The sequence below is a fragment of the Miniopterus schreibersii genome (genome assembly GCF_964146895.1).
Source record: "Miniopterus schreibersii genome assembly, chromosome: 12".
In the NCBI taxonomy this organism is placed as follows: domain Eukaryota; kingdom Metazoa; phylum Chordata; class Mammalia; order Chiroptera; family Miniopteridae; genus Miniopterus; species Miniopterus schreibersii.
The window spans coordinates 16,330,742-16,350,706 of NC_138112.1; positions in this window are offsets into that span (position 1 = coordinate 16,330,742).

Here is a 19,965-nt window from a genome sequence, read left to right on the forward strand (position 1 = left end):
ACAAAGATCTATGTAACTACTTGCGAAATTATTGTTTTACCATCTGGCTTTTTTGTAAAATTGCACCTGAAGGGTAAAACAATTTTTCCATACACACTACACAATTTTTCCATACACAATATGCTGTTCAGTAGAAACGCATCTTTCTTATTTCGTATTGAAAATGACATTTGGTATCTATAATTCTTGTTGTTTTGTCTATTTGCAGTGGATCTGGCTTCAGGATGTGGGGATAGCCCTTTCCCACCTCTTTGCTAATTCCCTTTCCTTTACCCTCCTTTCCTTTACCCATTGTCTTAAAGACCTGATCTTTTTTTTTTAACAAAAAATTTGTTACCAAAATACAGTATTAAAGTCAATACATGACAAACTCCTATAAAGCAAAATAAATTATTCTAACATTGCACAGCATCTCCTAAGGCAGTTGAAGCCGGGCAGCCCTGGCCCTGTGGAGCAGGTGAGCTGTGTGCCATGGACGGGGCCTGGGGTTCAGGCGTTAAGGCGTCCGCTTGCTGTGCAGTTTGAGTTTGCTGTTCAAGGACATGCATTGTTTTAAGACCCGGTCTTAATTATTCCTTAGTCAGCAACAGCAGGAGAGACGTGAAGAGAAACACACAAAGAGAGAATTTTTTTTCCACCATTGACAACACTCCATTGTATTACAATACCACAGTTTATCCTTTTGGGTTGTTTATAGTTTGGGGGTATTCTGACAGTAGCCAAACATTCGAACATTAGGGTGCATGTCATGTCTTTCTTTTCTTTTAATCTTCACCTGAGGGTATGTTTAGAAAGAGGAAGAGAGGGAGGGAGGGAAGGAGAGAGAGAGAGAAATATCTATGTGAGCGAGAAACATTGCTAAATTGCCTCCAGTACTCCCCCCAACGCCGATCAAACCCGAAACCTAGGTATGTGCCCCGACTGGAATCAAACTAAAAAACTTTGGGTGTATGGGATGACGCTCCAACCAACTGAGCCGCCCAGCCAAAGCAGGGTGCAAGTCTTTCGATGGACTTACGCACTCATTCCCGTTGGCAATATCTCCAAGATTGGACGTGCTCAGTCAAAGGGGATTCTGGTTTTACTAGGAACTGCCAGAAAGTTTTCTAAAGTAGCTCAGTTTACACACCAACTAGCAATGTGAGATTTCCAGTTGTTCTACATTTTTGCCAACATAGCCATTCTGGTGAGGCTGTGCTAATTTCTCACTGTGATTTTAAGTTTGCATTTCCTTGATAGTTACTGTTGTCGAGCAATTTTTTGGCCATTTGGATATCTTCTTCAGTGAAGTATCTATTCAAGTGTTTTGCCCAAGAAGGGTTGACAGTCTTTTCTTATTTATAGGAAGTTTTTAATAGTCTGGATATGAGCCCACTGCCAGATATATGTGTTGCAAATATTTTGTCTGTAGCTTGCTTGATGCTCAGAAATTCTTAATTTTAATGAAGCCCAATTAAGTGTCTTTTATGTGCCATGTTTGCTTTTTCTGCCTACACAGACTCATGGAGATATTCTCACATTTATGTCCATGATTCAGCTCAGAATAATTTTTTAAAGCTCATTTCATTTTTTCCATATGATTTTTCACTTGACCTAGCTCTATCCATTGGTAAGAACACTGAACATTTCTAACCCACTGAATTGCAGTGGCCTTAAAAAAAATCCGGTGACTGTTCCTGCTTAATACTTTATAAAAGCATTTTCCACAGGACCTAACAATACAGTAATTTTTTTTTAGGTTTCTCCAGCTTTATTGAGATATAATTGACATACTGCACATATTTAAAATGTACAAATGTACAAGGTGATGAAGTTTGATATGTGTGCTCTTTGTGTATTTTTTTTAAAATTCCAAAATAAAACAATAGAATTATTTTCATTTTGGGTTTAAGATGTTAATTTAAGTTTAGAAACTTCTTTGCTTATTTTTTGCATTACCCAAAACTAAATAAATTTTATTGTGTTGAAATTCATCATCTCTTTTTCAACCTTATGATCAGTGACTATATTTTGAATAGATAGTCTTAAAGTTTAATATTTACTTGGAAATAGTTTTCTAATTGTTGTCACTTAAATATGCATAATTGGTATATATTCTATACAACCTTTATTAATTCTCCCAATCATCCTTAAATTTAAAAAAATCACAGAAACAACATGTGTAACAGAGAAAAAAACAAAGAAGCAAAGAGATCACAAATACCCATAATTCCAGAGATATAATTTTTCAAGTTTTTGGAACAATGAAGAATATTTTCCACAAGGAGATTTACCAGATAAAGATGTCTTCAGTCTAAATTTCATTGACTCCCAATTAAGAAACCTTAGCCAGGCAAGTATACGTGGGAAGGGGGGGAACCTTTCATATTTACAAAGCAGTTCTCGTATTGTGTTTAGTTTCACATGTTTGTGGTTTCTTTTACCTTTATTGATTTTTATGATCAGTTTTGGTATTTTCGCAGTATAACTATATTTAATAGCATGGAAATGAAGACAGATCAGAAATCCAATTCCAGCTCTAATGTCTAGGTTTCCTCATCTGTAAATTGAAGATAAATTTTTTTATTTTTACCTCCTGAGGTTATCATGAAGATTAAATTAGTTACTTGGTCTGAAGTGCTTGTCACAATGACTGACACTTAAGATTACAATGTATGGTAGTCATTAATATTAATGGCTATTTTCATATGGGCTTCTAAGAACAGAATCTCAATATATAGTTTGTGTATATAGGAAACAAGGTTTGAGTTGACATATCTCAATTTATGGCTATTCTGTAGAGCAGCGATTTTGAACCAGTGTGCTTCAAGAATTTTTAAAACATGCCATACCTGACTATTTCATCAGGGGCCCTGACCTCTCTTCCCTTAGACTGTCAAATAAAAAAAAAAATGACAACAGCCAACACAATGATAGCCATCTGGTGTGAATGAATCAAGATTATACCTATTTTTTTTTTGTCAGATTGGCAAAAAATATATTTTTTGGTGTGCCACAGAATTTTAGTAACTAGTTTATGTGTGCCATGAGATGGGAAAGGTTAAAAATTGCTGCTCTAGAGACACTGGGTTAGAAACTATTGTTTTCTCTTTGTTAGCTGTTTCTAGTTTTTCATCCCTTAATTTCTGTGAACCTCAGTTTTGCATCCTTAAAACACACACACTAATACTGACTGCCTCATCAGATTGTAAACTGGCACTGCAAGACAAATGTGTTAATTATTACAGTTGGCTCCTCCACTTCATTTAACTGTAAAATTTTACCAAGTGAAGCATCATTTTGTGATTAGCTGTTGTTACTCCTTCAGGTTTTACATTCCTTTCTTCTGTCCAATGAGCACATACCCTGCATATTGCTAGGCATTACGGGAGTTCCAAAACGTATAAAATATTGATTCTGCCTGCAAAGGCCTTACAAATTAGTTGAAATTTATTGAACAATTTTTATCACCTTGCTAGTCCATGTATTTAAACTCTACTTACTCCTTTTTACCATTCTAAAATTCAATATTACTGTTCTCGCTGACCATTTACTTGCTCAATAGTCACTGTTTAAAGTTGCCAAGCTACTAGCTTTTATCTGATAATTTAGAATACACATATATTTCACTTAAAGTAAAGCTGATAAAAACATTCAGTAAAATTAAGAGGGAGCTAATTGGAATATCAAATTATATCAGTGTTCCACGACAGCACTTTCTGTGGTTCCACTTGGTTAAACTTTCTATGAGTCTGATGATTTGGAAAAGAGTTACCGAACAGACTTAGAAGCCAAGAACAATATTAGGTTGATCCTAGTGGTTGTATGTTCCTAATAAATAACGATAGAGTTTTGACTTTTATAGAAGAATGAAATAGTGACTGTGATCACAGCTATTTGAAACTGGAAAAATGTTATTCATCAATAAGTTATTTTGTTTAGATCAGTGGCTATTCAAAGTTCATAATAAAAATTTCACTTCATCTGTGGCCAAATGAAAAATAAGAGTGTTGTACTTTTTCTAAAATTAAATCTCTTCTCACTACAGAACTTAATTTTAAAATTATTCTTGCCTCACTGGGCATGGCTCAGCAGTTGACCATTGACCTAGGATCCAGGAGATGGAGGCTCGATTCCCGGTCAGGGCACATGCCCGGGGTGCGGGCTCCATCCCCAGTCGGGGGTGTGCAGGAGGCAGCCGATCAATCACTCTCTCATCATTGATGTTTCAACTCTCTCTCTCCCTCTCCCTTCCTCTCTCTGAAATCAATAAAGATATATTTAAAAAAATAAAATTATTCTCTCCTTTTTGTAATTAAGATATCCTTTCTTTAGGAAATCATGATAATTAAATTAAAAAAATTTTTTAAATGTGGCAAAAAGTTTACAACCCTGTGTGTTGCTAGAGCAGAACCTTTCTACTCAAAATGTGGTTGATGAACCAACAGCATTATCTTTGGGTGCTTATAGAAATACAGTATCTCTCTTGTCACCCCAGACCTACTGAATCAGAATCTGCATGTTAACAAGATTCCTCAGGTGATTCACATACACATTAAATGAGAAGAGCTGGTCTAGACAATGTTCATCCATTGTACCTACCAGTCCCACCCTCTTTTACTCTTATTTTCAAGCTATACTATGCCTTCATCTGCCCTATTGCTCAATTTAGAAACCTGGCATTTATCTTGGATCCCACCTGTCCCACCCACTTCCCATCCTCTCCCATATCGAATTCATCACAAAGTCTTATAATCTTCGAAATGTGTATACTATCTGTTCACTTCTCTCCAGGTTCCACTGTTGCCACTTTCGTCCAAGCCACCACCATCTTTTTGCTTAGATGACTATAAGTAAAACTTCCTACCTGTTCTCCCTCTTCCACTTTTGTCGTCCTGAGATCCATTCTGCGCACAGCAGCCAGACTGAGCTTTTAAAAATGATAAATCAGATTCTGAAACTACGCTGTTGAGAATCCTTTAATGGGTTTTCATTGCACGAAGTCAAATCCAAACTCCCGATAGTCTGCATTCTCCCTTTCCAGCCTCACTTCCTATCTCCCTCCTGTGTTCCCTGTTCAGGGCTCACTGGTCTGGATAGAGCCGAACTCTTCTCTTGCTCAGAGCCTTGGTAGAAAGGATGTCCTCTGCCTGGAACACCTGCTGCCCCTTTGCTTTTAGCCTGGCTACTTTTTGTGCAAGCGACAGGTTTCAGATTAGAGATCTTCCCGACTGCCCAATCAATACTGATTTTCCTGGTTAATCCTCATAACACAAACTTGCCCCTCATAGCACTTATAACAATGTGTAATTATTTAAATAGTCATGTGCTTCTGTAGTTAATGTTTATCTCCTCCACTAGCCTGTAAAGTTCAAGAGATCAGAGATTGATAATTCTATTCAACATTGCATTCTTGGTGACTGGTATGCAGGAGGAAAATCCCAAAATACTTATTGAGTAAATAAATCAACCATTCTGATTTTACTGACCTAATTATATTATTTTTTATACGATGTGTGAAAAAGACAAATAATATGATTAGGTTGACCAGGTATATTTTTGTTGTAAGCATTAAGTTTAGCCACACACACTTGCTGTCTGGGTATATTTCATTTAAAACAATTTGAACTATTAAGGATTAAGAAGCCTATTTAAAAATAACATTTGCTAAATTTAATTTATAGTAGTGTAGCACTGAGGTTAAAGCATAGATTTTAGGGTCAACAAGCCAATCTGCTCTTCACTCTGCTACCTACTGTGTGAAGGTAACTTGGCAAGTTACCTTCTCTGTGCCTCAGTTTCCTCAACTGGGTCGTTGCAAGAATTTATTGAGGAAATGTATGTATGTGCTTATTATAGTTCCTGGTATATGCTGACTAAATGAGTATTATTACTATTTGCTTATTGACTTTGACCATGTTTAGTACAGCAGCAGCCTGTTGATCCTCACGTCACGTATCTGCTGGCAGCTAAAAAGCCTTGTGGTAAAGGGAAGGGCTAAATCTGACTGCCTGGTGTTTCTGGAAGATGTCTCCCAGGGGGATGATGTGGAAGGGGGATGGGTGGGGTGGAGTTATGGCCCCAGGGAGATATAAACAAGTAGGGACTGGAACGTGTCTCTCTGTTCTGTGACAGAACTTCTGTCTTTGACATGAATTTAAAGCTTTTTATGGCTGTCAAGAAAAGCAGTTTCTTTGCTTTTCTAATGGCTAGGTACAACTCATGTTAGTCTTGTTTGATTTCTATAAAAATACTTTTTACTGCAAAATCCTGGTTACATTTGTTTAAACGAAGTTTATGAAATGTTATAAAGCAAGGTACCCCAATTTCCTACTCAGGTCAGTCCCCCAGGCCTTCAGCACTGAGAGGGAGATAAGACCCAGCCAGGGGCTATAACTTTGCCTGCCAGGAAGGTGCTAGAGACAAAGCAGGGGGTGGAATCTTAGGGAGATCGGTGCACAGAAATAAAGCTCGAAGCTCAAGCGGGGGAGGGTGTGGCTGCTGATTATTGTTTATTTATTTTTCTTTATGGGTAAACCTGTGGCTAAATCTATACTTCATCCAAGAACTGACTGTCTTGGATTGCTTGAAGGAAAGGACCACTGCGCTGTTTCACATTTGCTTTGTATTAAAATGGAATTTTGGTCAAAGATCCGGAGTATTAAAGGGGACCCAGACAGCCGTGTCCTCACGCCTCCTGCCTTTCTCATGTTCTCAGAGGCCCTGGCTCATCGTGTTGTTTCTCGTTTGGAAATAGGCCTATACTTTGTGAGGTTCAGTCTGTGACTGTCTCTTGGTGCCTCTTCCTAAGTCTAATATTTATCTAACTTCTCAGGCGGGCACAACCCCTCTTTCAAGGCCCCAGGGGAGTCTTTCTTTTGAGTGTTGCAATGACAGGGAGCTGTTGGGAGGGGTCTCCAGTCAGGCAGGTCTCCTTATAGATCCCAGGTGACAAATTCTCGAGATTTAAAAAAATTTATATTTTTCTGGGAGGAACGGACTATTGTTGATGTTTTATGAGATTGTTACGTTTGTAATAAATGGCTCCTCAGAAAGCACAATCATTTTGATGAACCAACTCAACATGTTCTGTAGACATACACTTAAATAATTATTAATACAGCTGATATGGTGAGGGTCTTCAAGATGTACAAATGTGTATGCCAGTCTTTCTAGGCTATAAGATCAGGCCATTTTCATGTCCATGCATTTTTTTTTATCTTTGTAGTTCCCTGTGAATGTTTTAAAATGATTTGGTTTGAATCAGATATGAGTAAGAAAGCATATGGAGCTGTGTATATGGCATTTGGGCTTTTTTTTCTCTGCCCCTTCCCTCTCCCCCTACCATACACATAGAGTAATTCTGTAGATTCTCGGGTGTGCCCAGGTTCCAATGCTTCAAATTCATAAGCAAACCTTCTCTCATTCAGCTAGTCAACTGAGATGGAGGGTTGTAAGGGTTAATGAATTAATAACAGAATGTATTTAGACCAGTCTCCTGCACATAGAAAGCAATCAACTGCTAGCCGTTGTTATTATTTATTGGGTTCCCATTATTTACAAAGGGGTCTATGTGCTTATTAGTTACAGAGCAATATTCTATAAGTTTGCGATATAGTAGGGGAGACAGGACATGTATACTATAGTGGGAGCAATGGTTTTAAAAGCAATATGAGTACAGCATAAGAAATATAGTCAATAATATTGCAATAACTATGTATGGTGCCAAGTGGGTACTGGAAATATCAGGGGGAACACTTTGTAGAGTATATGATTGTCTATACACTATGTTGTATACCTGAAACCAATCCACAATAATATTGAAAGTAAACTGGAACTGAAAAAAAAAATAAAGCAATCTGATCAAGTCCTATGGTGTTAAAGTCTTTGAATTCTTACCAAGCCAGTAGCCGTCTGCTTCTACCTACCTTTACAGCTCCATCTCCTACCACTTTGTGCCACTTTCTTCTTTGTTCTCTAGACACTAGCTGTATAGGACTCTTTCATTTCCTAGACTGTAAGCTAAACGGAGGGGCAAGAAATTTTTTTGTTTTGTTTAGGGATGAAACTCCAGTACTAAGATGATGTCTAGCACACAGGGAGATATCAGTATATTTATATTTGATGAATAAACATCGATGTTAGCATTTGTACCCTTCTCTTATTTACATACAACCCACTCCTTACCCCTACCACCTCCTTTCACTGAGCTACTCTCTACTTACCCCTTTGCACTTAATATCACTTCATTAGAGAGCCAGTCCCTGACATCTTTGTTTGAATTAAATTCTCTTCTACATGCTCTTTTACTACTGTGAACTCTTTAATTTCCAATTATTTGTTTAAAGTATGGAGAGGATCATAGCTGTTTCATTCACTCTGTATCCCCAGGTCCTAGCTGATTGCCTGTATCACTGAACGATCTCAATTTATTAAAGTGAACAACAGTTCTAATGAAAGGTAGACGAACAGAAATGCCATAGTGCTGTAGAGGAATATACTTAGGGTGCTTGAAGTTTAGAGGAGAAAAAAGTTATTTACAACGACAAGAATCAGGGAATATTTAGTAGAAGATATAGTATTCGGGCTAGGCTGAATGAATGGGCAGAACTTGGAGGTGGTGCGAAACGTCAGCCTTGATAAAAACAGCCCGAGCCAATACACAGGAGTGTAGCTGCCCTGTGTGCCACCCAGAACCCCTTGCAGAATTCCCCCAACTGCTGGAATTGTGATCTGTGGATGGTTTACATCTCCGAGTCGCTCTCCAGGAACTGCCCACAACCAAAGAGAGCTCTTCATCCAAGTTTACACCATCATCAGGGCAGCCACGATCCAGGGACTGGACAGTGCCGCCTGCCCCGCCTCAGGTAGGGGCATGTCGCCCAGGCTTCCGCGTCCCTTCCAGCCGACTGGGCTCTGGGCAGCCGCCTCGCAGTGCCTCCCCCTCTGTCTAGCCCCGCTTCCTTTGCTTCTACGTAGGGTGCAAGCCTCAAGGAGCCCCTTATAGGTAGATCTCTGCCTCCAAGTCCGCTTCCTGTGAAACTTGATTTTTGATAAGTAGACATTATGAGACTCGTGTAGGAGGATCCATTGGTCTAGAGAAGTGAGATTTTAAAATTTTTATTTTAAAGCATTTGAATCTCCAATAAAATTCTTGTCTGGAAGCATCAACATGTAAATCAGGTGGAAGGGGAGTGTCTGCGCTTGAAGTGGGAGTGAGCGCTGAGGTCCTTGCCTGTTTGGCTCCCTTATTCTATGCCAGGATGGTTCTCAGAGGGCTTAGCACACCCGCTAGGTCTCATCTGAGTACAGTTTGAAAACCAGTAGGAAAATCGGAATCCAGGAAATAGGGCAGGAAATAAATAGGGTCAGGTCCTTGAGTGCATTCAACGCGAGAACAGGAAATCTAGACAAGGTTTGGAGTTAAGGTGAGGAGAGTATGGACAGTACTGATAGTATTTAATTAAAGGACTAACATGATCAGGGCTGCATTGAGGCAAATGGCTAAACATACAGAAAAAATCAAACCTACCTCACAGTATACAACAATTTTCAGGTGGATTAAAGACACACATATAATAAACTCATAAAGCTACTATAAAATATATAAATATTTATAAAAGCTTGGTGTTTTCCCTCAAAGCATGGTAACACAGGAGTTACCTGGGGGCATTCTTTTTAGGCATGATACTCGAGGAGGAAAACGATTGACAGATTTAGATGAAAATTAGAAGCATTTGCACATGTAAAACACCATAACCAAAAAAGAAAGCCAATGACAATTGGAAAATGTATTTTTAAATGAATAAAATAGATTAAGGATTGCTATTCTGAATAAAGAAAAAGCTCATAAAAATCAATTTAGCCCTGCCGGTGTGGTTCAGTGTTTTAGCATCGACCCATGAACCAAAAAGTCACTGGTTCAATTCCCAGTCAGAGCTTATGTCCATATTTTGGGCTCTATCCCCAGTGGAGGGTGGGTAGGAGACAGCTGATTGATGTCTCTCTCTCATCGATGTTTCTCTCTCTCTGTCCCTCACTCTCTAAAATAAAAAAATTAAAAAAAAAAATCAATTAAAAAATATAAAGTTGGGTAAAATACATGAACATCTAGTTCACAAAAGAAAAAATATTAAATAACTAAACAAAATGAAACCCCCCCCCCACCAATATTTCTAATAATCAAAGAAATAAGTGCAAATTAAAACAATAATGTCCCTTTTCTTCACTTATCAACTTGGCAAGGTATGGCAGATACTGTTGGTTGTCTACCCAGCCTTCTTTTTTGTTAACAGGGTTATATATTTTCACATTAGGTAGAGGTCAAAGTTCTCAATGAAGGCAGTTCTAGTCGCTGGTTTAGGGTTCAATCTGAAGTTCACTTAGGCTGTTGCATTAGAAGGCGAAGTAAGCTGGAAGCCTTTCAGGTAAGACTTTCTTCCTTAGACTTTCGGCATTGCTGGGCAATCCTATGAGATTTCTTTAGTACGTTCACTTTTCCACTTTCAAAAACAACTATACTATACCTTCTCCTGTAACCTCTAAATTATACATTCCCATTCCCATCTTAGCTGTTGGCTTTGTCTCATAATTCGAATGAGAAAAATAGAAGCAATCAGAGACAATCCCTTCATTCTCACACCTTCAGCTTTGCCAGCCTACTTGAAGCATTGCCCTGTTCCCCAGCAAACATCAAACCCTGCACTTGGATTCCACCTCCCCTACTTCTTGAAGAGCTTACCTTTTGTATTTATTTCCCTCTTACCTGCATTAGATCTTTCTACTTGATTCTCTGCTTAATATTCTTGGCTTGATCATTCCCACAAACACCCACTATTCCGTCCCATCCTAAAAACAAAACCAATAACAACAAATCTATAAAAATTTCTTTGGACTCCACATTACCTTCTGGTTATTACCCCATTTATTAGCTCCCTTTTATAGCAAAACATCTTGAAGACTTGTCTGTGGTCACTGTCTAATTTCCCATTTTCTCCCCCTTCTGCTCCAGTAGAACGTCTCTCTGCACCAGTCCACTCAAACTGCTCTTGTCGAGGTCATTAGTAACCCCCAATGTTTCTAAGTCTTAGTCTTTCTTCTCTGTTTTCCTTTTACTTGACCTTTTAGGAGTTTTGTACCGGTGTCTCTTCCTCTCCTTATAAGGATACCAGTTCTTCTGGATTAGGGCTCCACCTTTATGACCTCCTTTAACCTTAATTACTTCCATAAGGGCCCTATCTCCACATACAATCACACCGGGGGCTGGGGGTAGGACTTCAACCTGCAAATTTTGGAGGGGAGGACACACAATTTAATACATAAAAAGTTATCCTAGTTTTAAATACCATCTACTTGCCATGGGTTTCTGTTTGTTTGCTTGCTTGTTATTTGTTTTTTACTCCCTGGCTCTGACCTCACTCTGAAATTCCAGGCTTGTATCTCCAAATGCCTCCTTAACATCTGGCATGGATATCAGACAAGCACCCACATGTAACACGGCCTGGCCAGGCCACCTCCCACTCCTGCTTCTTCCACCACTTTCTAGTCTTTTCCATCCTAGTAAACAGCTCTTCCATCTTCTTTGTAGTTTAAGTCTCAAATGTGAGGGTCACTCTAGATTCCTCATCTTCCCCTTTTCTTCCACAGCTAACCTACCCGCAGCTGCTATCTACTCTACTCCTAAAACATATTTCAAACCTGTCCATTTCTCTGCCTCTCTCCCACTCCCAGTCCAGGACAAGCCTCGGTTTTCTCACTTGGACTATAGGTAGTCTCTCAATTGATCTTTCTGATTCTACTTTTGCTTCATTATAATCCATTCTTATAGCGCTGATCTTGTTAAAAGATCTTTGCACTCCTCTGCTTAAAACCTTCCAATGGATCCTAGAACTAAATGTAAAAACAAACTGGAGAAATAATTTGAATAGACACTTCACCAAAGGTATTAAATGGAAGGCAAATAAGAACATGAAAAATGCTCAGCATCACTGGTCATTAGGAAAATGCCAGTTGAAACCACAATGAAACCTTGCCATTTCTCTGCTGAAAACCAGCTCAAGCTTTCATCATTTCTCACCTGCACTATAAATAGTCTTCTAACCAATCTCCCTGCTTCCACTTTTGATTCATTGTAATCCATTCTCCTCTTAGCAACTGCATGATCTTGTTAAAAGATCTTGTCACTCCTTGGTTTAAAACCCATTAATCGATCACAGACCCAAATGTAAGCGCCTAGGCAATTCAGTGGACAAAGATGGCCTTTTCAACAAATGGAGCTGGAACAATTAAATATCCATATACCAAAAAAAAAAGAGTCCAACCAAAACTTTGGATCATGCTTTCCTCTCAAAAATATAAAACTAACGCCAAATGATGCATGCTAAACATAAAACCTAAAGTTATGAAACTTTTGAAAGAAAACATGGGAGAAAAATCTTTGTTACCTAGGGTTAGTTAGGTAAAGATTTCTTAGGACACAAAAAAGTCGGAATCATAGAAGAAAAAATGGATTGAATGGACTTCATCAAAATTAAAATTGTTTTCTTCAGAAGACATCACACAAAGACTTGTATTTGAATGTTCACAGCAGTTTATTCATAACAACTCCAAACTGAAAACAACACAAATGTCCATCCATTAGTAGATAAATGAACTATGACACATTCATCCAATAGAATACAGCAACGTAAGAGGACAAACTACAGAAGTAGGCAAAGTGACCGAACCTCCATGCGAGTAACAGAAGCCAGCGCCAAGACTACGTGCTGAATGCAGGTCTGGCTTCATGGCTGCACAGTCTGTGCACTCACACGGGGCCTTATGGTTGATTTATGCTGTTTTTGCTGCTGTGAAATTCTTAATCATTTCTTAACAAGGAGACCCACATTTTTGTTTTGCTCTGGGCCTTGCAAATTATGTAGTTGTCTTGACTGCACGATTCCATTGAAAAGATATTCTAGAGAAGCTAAAATTGTAGTGGTAGCTCAGTGGTTGTTAGGGGAGATGAGATTGACTACAAAGAGGTAAGAAGAAACTTTTATTAATTAATTTATTTTTTAATCTTCACCCAAGGATATGTTTTTTAGAGAGAGGAAGGGAGGGAGGGAGAGAGAGAGAGAGGGAGACATCGAATGGTTGTCTCTAGTGCACCCCTCAACCCGGGATTGAACCCACAACCCAGGTATGTGCACTGACTGGAAATCGAACACATGACCCTTTGGTGCACGGAACGATGCTCCAACCAACTGAGCCACCCGGCCAGGGCAGGAAGAAACTTTTTGAGGTGCTGAAAACGTTTTACATCATAGATCTTGGTGTTGATTCCACAACCGTATACATTTATTACAGTTAATCAAAATGTAGACTTAAAATTGGGGAAATTTTATTGTATATAAATTATACCTCAATAAAGCTGGTACACACACTTATATATAAAATAACCTCCAATGTCTTCCCTTCACATTTGGAACAGAACACCACCCTCTTCTCTTCTCTGGAAGGGGACCCAGGCCTTCCTGACCTCTTCAATCTCATTTCCCTTCCCCACTATACTCAGCTGCCCTCGCCTCCTCGCAGTTTCTCACATGGACTGAGCTTGTTTCTGCCTTAGCCTTTGCCCTAGCTTTCTGTTCATCTGGAGTACTCTCACCCTAATCTTTCCATGAATGGCTCTTGCCATAAGATCTCAGTAAGGCCTCCTCAGTGATGCCTTCTCCGACCATCCAATTGAAAGTAGTTTCAGACGCAATCACATCACTCTGTTTTTGTTTGTTTGTTTTAATATATCTTTATTGATTTCAGAGAGAGGAAGGGAGAGGGAAAGAGAGATAGAAACATCAATGATGAGAGAGTCACTGATCAGCTGCCTCCTGCACGCCCCCGACTGGGGATCAAGCCCTCAACCCGGGCACGTGCCCTGACTGGGAATCGAACCCTATCACCTGGATCATAGGTCCATGCTCAGCCTCTGAGCCATGCGTGGCTGGGCTCACCCTGGTTTAATCCTTTGCATAGCACCTGTCAGCCCTGGCATCTTTGTTTTCTCTATATTATTTATTTATTTTCCCCTCCACCAGACTGACATCTCTGTGAGACTGGGAACCTAGTCTGTCTTACTCACCACTATATCCTTAGGGCCAAGACAGCACCTGACACATAGTACATGCTCAGTATATATTTGTTGAATGAACAAAGCATTTGATAAAGCACTGTTTAGTGATCTATTGTTAGACCACTTGATACATTGTTAGGCAAAAAAGAGCAGCTAAGAAAAGCTATGTGACAATGGTCCCATTATTTGTAAAAACATATATATACATAAGGAGAAAGACCAGAATATATTTCAAGTCCTGGTCCAGCTGTTCCTTAAACCCAGTCTGCTCTGGGAGAGGTCAACTTTACTGGTGGACACTTTCTACTAAGGACCATGGAGCTAAATAACATTGTCCCCATGAGTTAAACATGGGATTAGATTATGAAGACTGAAAGGTTTCCTCATATGTTGGATGTGTTTCCCTCTAACTCTTTTTTTAAAAAAATTTTTGTTTTTTTATTTATTCTTTATATTTATTTTATTTTTTTATTATTGTTGAAAGTATTATAGATGTCTCCTTTTTTTCCTCCTGTTGATCCCCTGCACCCAGCATCCACATCCTCCCTTCCAGGCCTTTACCACACTATTGTCTGTGTCCATAGGTCATACATATATGCATCTAAGTTCTTTGATTACTCTCTCCCCCTATCCCCTACCCCCATCTTCCCTCTGAAATTCATCTGACTGTTCCATGGTTCTATGTCTCTGGATCTATTTTGTTCATCAGTTTATTTTGTTCATTACATTCTACATATGAGTGAGATCATGGGGTACTTGTCTTTCTCTGACTGGCTTATTTCACTTAGCATAATCCTCTCCGGGTCCCTCCATGCTGTCTTAAAGGGCGAGAGATCCTACTTTTTCACAGCTGCATAGTACTCCATGGTGTAAATGTCCCACAGCTTTTTTATCCACTCATCTACTGATGGGCACTTTGGCTGTTTCCAGGTCTCAGCTATTGTAAACTGTGCTGCTATGAACATAGGGGTGCATAAGTTCTTTCTAATTGGTGTTTTGGGTTTCTTAGGATATATTCCTAGAAGTGGGATCACTGGGTCAAATGGCAGGTCCATTTTTAATTTTTTGAGGAACCTCCATACTGTTTTCCATGGTGGCTGCACCAGTCTGCATTCCCGCCAGCCGGTCACTAGGGTTTCCCTTTCTCCACACCCTCGCCAGCACTTGTAGTTTGTTGATTTGTTGATGGAGCCATTCTGACAGGCATGAGGTGGTACCTCATTGTTGTTTTAATTTGCGTCTCTCTGATGATTAGTGACATTGAGCATTTTTTCATATGTCTCTTGGCCATTTGTATTTCCATTTGGAGAAGTGTCTAGCCTTTGCTTCCTGGAAACCCACAATCTACATTTCCTTTACATCTGAATGCTGCCAACAGCATTATCTATGACTCTTAAAAACTCTCATACAACCTCCTTCTCCATCCCAGCTTTCCAGTCCACGTGGGCCTTGAATCCTGAGCAAAGGTTACTTACCAAAGGACATTTTCAGACTCTGGCTGGGAATGAAAGCAATCCCCTAAATTGGGGTCATTCAAAACAGAGCTGGTGCTCTGGATGTGAGTTCTATATTCCCTATCCAAGATCAAAACAAAGTGTATCACTGGAAGGAGGGAGGGAAGAGATTAACCAAAGAACTTAAAAGCATATATGCATAGCCCATGGACACAGACAATAGACAGGGGAAGGCCTGGGGTGGGATGGGGTGGGAGATGGGTGGAGGGGGGGAAGGGGGGAAAGTGGGGGACATCTGTAATACTCTCAACAATAAAATACATTAAAAAATTCAAAGAAACAACAAAACAAAGTGTATACATACTTACCTAGTTGCAAACTTGTAGAGATTTCATCACTCTACCTCCCTAGGGCTCTTTTTGTGCTACTATTACTTAGACACGTTTAATGAGCATCCTAGATGATTCCCTGCTCTTACTTACTCTGATCGCCAACACAGGCAAACTCCCTGGAGCCGAGGCCTACAGGAAGCATCGCCACTCATTTGGCCCAGAGAGGGCAATTAATAGAAGACACACCTTGGGCAGTTGAAATCAATTTTTAAGATGGCATTCATACACATTCTAGATCTAGCCTTACCCTTATCCCAGACCTGGACTGAAACACTCCATTTCTTAAATTAAAAATATATATATATTTACTGATTGCAGAGAGAGGAAGGAAGAGGGAGAGAGAGATAGAAACATCAATGATGAGAGTCATTGGTTGGCTGCCTCTTGCGTGCCCCCCACTGGGGATCCAGCCGGCAACCTGCCCCGACAGGGAACTGAACAGGGATCCCCTGGATCATAGGTCAGTGCTCAACTGCTGAGCCACGCTGATCAGGCTGAGGCGCTTTCGTTTCATGGTGCCATGATCCCTCTATACCATCACCCCAGTAGCTGGCCGGTAACTGAAGGATTTACAGGCTGCTGTAGAGGATTGATAGGAGCCAGGATGATCAAAATGATGATAATCTAATAATAAAACAATAGCTAATATTTTTGAGCATGTACTGTTTTTACCAGGCATTGTTCTAAGCATTTTTCATGGTTTATCACTTAATTATCTCAAAAAACACCTCTGTTATGTGAGTATTACTAATAGTACAAAGCACAGACCTGTTGTTACCGGGCAACGAGGGAGACACTGTTTATCTCTCCTCCCAACATGTTCGCATTATTTTCCCATAAAAAACAACAAAACAGCAACACCTGGAGATCAGGTCTTTCATCTTTGTGGAATTCACTAATGCTGTGATATTCCCACTGTAATTCCTTTCTCCCATGGTTATCTACCCCGTATTTCACCACCTCCTGGCTTCACCCCGGCAGCTGAAACCCTGCCCTGTACCCCACCCTCTGTTAAACTGAGACGGGGAACTACATTGCAGAGTGGAAATCACCAGATGGCTTTGGACACCAACTCAGCTAAGTACTTAGTACATTTATAATAGTGATTGAGGGATTGGAAAAGATCATATAAATATGCATTCACCTCAAGGATAGTGTGGAATTTATTACAACTCCCCATTGGGAAAACAAGGAAATGCTGATTCCACGCTGCCTTGGAAACAATGGTGTCTATTTTGACTCCGGCCAGTTTATATCAGCAAAACAAAAGAACCCCATTTGACCCAGACCTCTCTTTGTATCCATGGATCAATTATTGACTATTTCCCTGTTTTTTTTGTGTGTTCTTCTTGGCTCCTTACACTGGTTTTAGTATCTGTTTCTAGACCATTTAATTTGTAGTTCACTCTGGCTTGTTGAAGTTCAGTTTTCTGTTCTTTTGATTTTGGCATTCCCTGTGGTCTTGTGAGCAATCCATTCCTACAGCTTGGGGAGGAGGGCAGGGATTCATACAACTGGAAAGTTAATTCTGTGTAAGGAAGGAAAGAGGTGTGTGCACTTTTGGGTTTATTAAATTGAAGATGAAATCTCGAGTGCTTTGACCCCTTCAAAGATCCACTGCTGCACACTAGGTCTCACCAAAAAAGATTTCTGGGGAAAATATTCAGCGATTTAAAATGTATATTCTGAGACTGCTTGCAGCTCACACTTTCTTTGAATAAGCTTGGTGACAATTTACAACTGTTTTCCACTTTGTTTCATAGACATACCTTTTATGACTTCATCCAAGTAATTGATGAAAAATACTGATGGGTCCAGAATACAGAGTCCTCTGGCATGACACTAAAGACCTTCCATTAGATGGGCAGATTTACTGTTACAAATAACAATACTGTCTTACATCTCATATTTATTTATCTACCTTGTCTACAAGAACATCATAAGGTACTTTAAGATCCACTGGGTCTGTGGCAATCTGTCTCCTTCAGTCTTTTTCAGCCTGTCTTCCTTGGAACCCTGAATTTTTGGAGCAGTATCTTGGGCTCTATTTTGGGGAATGGAGGAAGGAAAGTATGGCTTTTTCTTTCCCACTTCAGTTAGAATAGCCCTACTCTTATCTGTTTTAGAAATCAAAGCCCTGGGTAGCATTTTACTTGCAAAGAGGATTCTTTGGCTTTAAAATGTTAAAAAAATTTTTTTTCAAGTAATGACCATTGCTAAAAATAGAGATAAAATACCCTTTTTGCTACCGATTTCTTCTGTGTCTGAATTGACTCACCAGTCATTAAAATCTAGTTAAGCGTGTATGGTCAGTTGTCTAGACATGTTTCTTGGCTTTTACAGACTAGCTTGCGAAACTAATTACAGTTACAATATCGTTCCAAAGGAAAATTCATTCTGAATTTCAAGAGGTAGTATAATATAAGCCCTAGGGTCAGATGGCCTGATTTAGAATTCTAGCTTTGTCAGACTTTCCGTATGGCTCTGGGCAAGTTTCTTAACCTCTCTCTGCTTCACAGTTCCCATCTGTTACAAGGAGGAAGACTCTCCCACCTACACTATAAGGTTCTGAGAGCATTAAATGAGATTATCATGTACTGTGCCAATAAACACTTGGTAAGTGTTCAATAAAATTGTCATTAAAGTATCATTGTCAATATCAATTGACATAAACTGTAAATGTCAATAAATTATCATTATGGTAACTTTTTCAAAGTTGCCCATGACTGCACACCACTGTTTACTTCTGAAAAATTATCTAGAGTATTTTAACTTGTTGAGGACTTAACATAAAGTGGATCCTCAATAAGAGCTGACTGAAATTTAGTCTTGCCTTTTTGTCTATGGGGTGCTTCAATCTATTGTCAGGTCATAAATTATTTTTATTTGATTGCTTTCATCTTTAAAGAAAACTACATACTAAAATGTTACATTAATAGGAAGTTTGAATTTTACCTTAAAATTAAATGTATTCTGGAAATTGTAGAATATAAAAATGGTCATTAAAAAAATATATATATTTTTATTGATTTCAGAGAGAGGAAGGGAGAGGGAGAGAGAGAGAAACATCAATGATGAGGGAGAGTCATTGATCGGTTGCCTCCTGCACATTCCCCAGGGCTGGGAGTTGAACCCACAACCCGGGCATGTGCCCTGACTGGGAATCGAACCCTGATCTCCTGGAGCCTAGGTCTATGCTCAACCGCTGAGCCATGCCCGGCTGGGCTGGTCATTCTTTTCAAAAGTAGAAAATTCTCAAAACGGTATACCTGAATAGAAACACAATTATTTTAAAGTTATTTTAACAAAAGTTTGGACATAACATGCAAATTTTAAATTGCTATCGCATTTCTGATTCATAACAATAAAAAACAGGCTCAAGAGACAAAGGTATTAGCCAAGCTTAGAGTCTTACAGACACAGCCCTGTCTTCCAAATGTCTGAAATGCAGTGCTTCAGGGCCCTATGCCCTAAAAGGATTCCTATTTTTCCCTTTTGTTTTCTTTTAAGTGTTTGTGTTTATTTGATGTTTATCTAGGTCCCAAGCTGAAAGATGAGGTTTCATGAACTATTTAAGAACTGATTTGACCGAGAGACTGTGTCAATGAAAGCTCCATGTGGGAGAAGTGCTCTGGCAGAAGTTCCTAGATTACCTTTTGTTTATATTCAACTTATAAATATGACTTAAATTATTAAAAAACCATCCTTGCCAATTAAACTACATGTAATTTCTAGTTTGTCATGAAAATAGACTGGAAATTGAGGAGACTTTTTTGGAAGAGACTGATTTTATTCGCTCCCATTGAAAGTGCTGTTTTTGGCTCCCGCTTCATTTGGATTAAAGGCCCTCTTGGCTTCCTAGCCACGCACACCTTCCAAGTCTTTTCTTGTACTGCTCTGATAGCATCTCTGGGTCTTTGATGATATTTTTGCCTTCCCAATCCATTTGGCAAAAAGCCACCCAAAAACCTTACTCACTTCAGGTAATACACACGTTTGGAAAGAAACCTAAATAAATACAATGGAATAT